At 38.7% G+C, this 2876-nt stretch overlaps 1 long non-coding RNA gene across 1 annotated transcript; it reads right to left on the bottom strand.

Moving 5' to 3' along the window:
- Window positions 1-1315: 1315 nt before the first annotated feature.
- On the bottom strand, window positions 1316-1757 carry LOC130075683 (uncharacterized). The gene is made up of 2 exons (XR_008805562.1): window positions 1688-1757; window positions 1316-1655 (listed from the first exon to the last, which is right to left on the bottom strand). It is a non-coding gene; the product is annotated as an uncharacterized LOC130075683 (long non-coding RNA).
- Between the last annotated feature and the right edge of the window lie 1119 nt (window positions 1758-2876).

Genomic DNA, 2876 nt, shown 5'->3' with positions numbered 1-2876 from the left:
CCCAAATAGACCTAAGGTCAAGGGTCAAACTGTGTAATGACAGGAAGTGAGATACGGTGAGATTGTGAGAACGGATGAGACGCCGTAAACCAAGACAAACCGTCTGCTGTGCTGCAGGGTGTCTGGTCATAGGTTGGTTATCACTGACTCTTACTCTGTACAGAACTGTGCTATTTCAGATTGTTCTGTTTATATACATTACTGTTCAAAATTTGGGGACAGTATATTTTTTAAAGAAAGAGATTAATACATTTATTCAGGGAGGAAGCATTAAATAGACATTTATATTGTTCCAAAAGTCTCTATTTCAAGTAACTGTTGTTCTTTTGAATGTTCTATTCATCAAATAATCCTGACAAAAATAATATATGTTAATTTTTTGATAATAATAAGAAATGTTTCTTGAGCAGCAAATCATCATATTTCACGTGTCTTCTGTGTGGTTTTGGTACTTTGACTTTAGGTTCCTTGCCAGTGTTATTTGTTTCACCTGTTCCTTGTTTCCTCCCTCATTTACCCTGTGCAAAAGAAGTTATGTTTTAAAATGTTAAAATTGTAAAAAGCCATTTTATCACATGTAATAATCGTTCACAATTTGTACTTGATCGGGCCTCATCAGGGCTTCCTTGGGCGGCCTGGGGTTTTTTGGCCCATCCAATACCTTGGTCCAAAGCGGGCCAACTGGGGCTTGAGGAGTGGTTATGAACAAAAGTGTAGTCAGGAGAGGGTCAACACTGCTGCTCATTTCCCATGTTATCATACCAGACAGCTAACCTCAACATTTAAGACATTTGACAAAAAATTCAGCTCAAAACTCACTTTTCAGACACCATGCAAGTGTTTGAAATAACGTCCGATTGCGATCCGATGGGGATTCTGATCACCGTATGATGCAGAAATATATGCATCTGTCTGTTCCCTGTACCTTTGTTGATGGATACCGGACTAATGCGTCTACATATATGTAATAAATAACATACACCCCGTTTAACTCGTATAACTTATAATGCTCAAATCTCCTATTAATTTCCACTCTTTTTAAAGAAATGTGACGCAAACATGATATTTTATTAATATTTTTCGAAATGTGTTAGCCTTTGGACTTAAAAGTGTATGGAGTTGTTCTGTCCATTCCTGTGAGCACAAATACATGGAAGCCGATGCAACTGAAGAGGTGTATGTTCTCTTTGTATGTGAAATGGTGAATACCAGTTTGATTCAGCATTGATGTGCACTCCTGACACAAATGAATACATAACTGTCACTGTAACATTTTTTTATTGTAAAACATTGGTCAAATATCGATGCTTGAATCTTAAAGGAGCTGTATGTAAGAAATGTATTTCAAATAATCATAAAATGGCCCTGATATGTCACTAGACATTAATAAATCATGTTAATTTCAAATACTTGTATCACTGACAACAGTAGTCCAGCCATGATATTGTCATTTAAAAAGTGAAGTTGCAGCCCTCAACTGATGTTGATGTTGTCATGTTGTGTTTTGGTCTGATGCTCCACCCTCCACCTATCTACCAATCACAAAGTCAGTAGTGTTGCAGCATCCGGGTTGCCAGCTCTGCTCTAGTCACCACAGCTGCAGCTACAAACGTGTCGGATAAAAAAATGTTGGATCCTGCAGCCTATCTGGCAACCTCAAGTCAGGGGGGAGGGGGAGGGTATACACCACTCTACAGTAATTTGAAAGTGATTGCAGTACCAGTTTTGGCCACAATCTTACATACGGCTCCTTTAAGTCTTTAAGTAAAGGCCAAACGATCGCTTCTGTCATGCACATTTTAGATGTCCAATCTAGCTGGTCTTCAGTCAGCTGTTGAAATGGAAACTTGTTAAAGGAAGCTAATGAGCCAGAGCATGGACATGATGGAGTGAGCTCTAGCTCAGGGTCAGTGGCAGGTGCAGGCTCGGGCCCTTCTTCCATCATATCACTTTTGGTGTGAACAGACCTTAAAACATCAGAAAGTCATCACCTGAAAGTTCACCACACTCCACACCTGCACCCTATAATCCTGTTGTCTGAAGTCTCTCAAGCTTTAAAAATCCATTTATGAGCTAATTATTCCTTTGATATGTCCATGAAAAATGATGTCCACTATAAATGAACAGATGTGAAAGCTCTAGAAGCAAACAAACATCATCAGTCTTCTATCTATTCACTCGGCTCGCCTCTCACACATTTATTGTTTTAATAAAGCAGCAGATGAATAGTCTGACTGCGGTAAACTGTCCACATAAACACAAAAGGACTTTTATGAAGTCTTAAAATATGCATGGCATAGATATTACATCATTGAGAAAGATCAGATAGATATTAAAACCTCCACAGGCAGAGGTCAAAATCTCTCATACACTCTGGGCTTTAAATATAAAAGATGTGGGCTATCCAAGTGTGTGTGTGTGTGTGTGTGTGTGTGTGGTCCCGCCACCACAGAAAGTTGTTTGTAGTCATACAGTGTACACAAACAAATTTACACATGATTTTAATAAAATGTAAGACTATTTTAGTTTTTTTTTTAAACTAAACAAAACAAAACTCTGTGGCTGTATCCGAAATCACACACTTCCCTATTATATTGGAGACGAAAAACAGTATGTGAAAAAAGAAGTATGCCCGAATTCACATTACTCATATAAGAGTAGGCAAAAGTACCTGGATGACCGACTTCTTCCTGTGAGATTCTGAAGTGTGCATACGATGGACTCTTTACTGTCCCATGAGGCCACGGGAGAGGGTTTATGAATGGCAGTGAAGCGACGCAACTACTGACACTGTTAGGTCATGTGATAAGGGCAACATGGGCGAATGTTCATTATTCAAAATAAGATTTCTGATGTAACTACTGTCTTTTTTGGGA

This window comes from Rhinichthys klamathensis, unplaced genomic scaffold, assembly GCF_029890125.1.
Source record: "Rhinichthys klamathensis goyatoka isolate OS25496 unplaced genomic scaffold, OSU_Roscu_1.1 h1tg000597l_1, whole genome shotgun sequence".
In the NCBI taxonomy this organism is placed as follows: domain Eukaryota; kingdom Metazoa; phylum Chordata; class Actinopteri; order Cypriniformes; family Leuciscidae; genus Rhinichthys; species Rhinichthys klamathensis.
The sequence above is the reverse complement of the archived record's forward strand: the minus strand, read 5'-3'. Positions and strand labels throughout refer to the sequence as shown.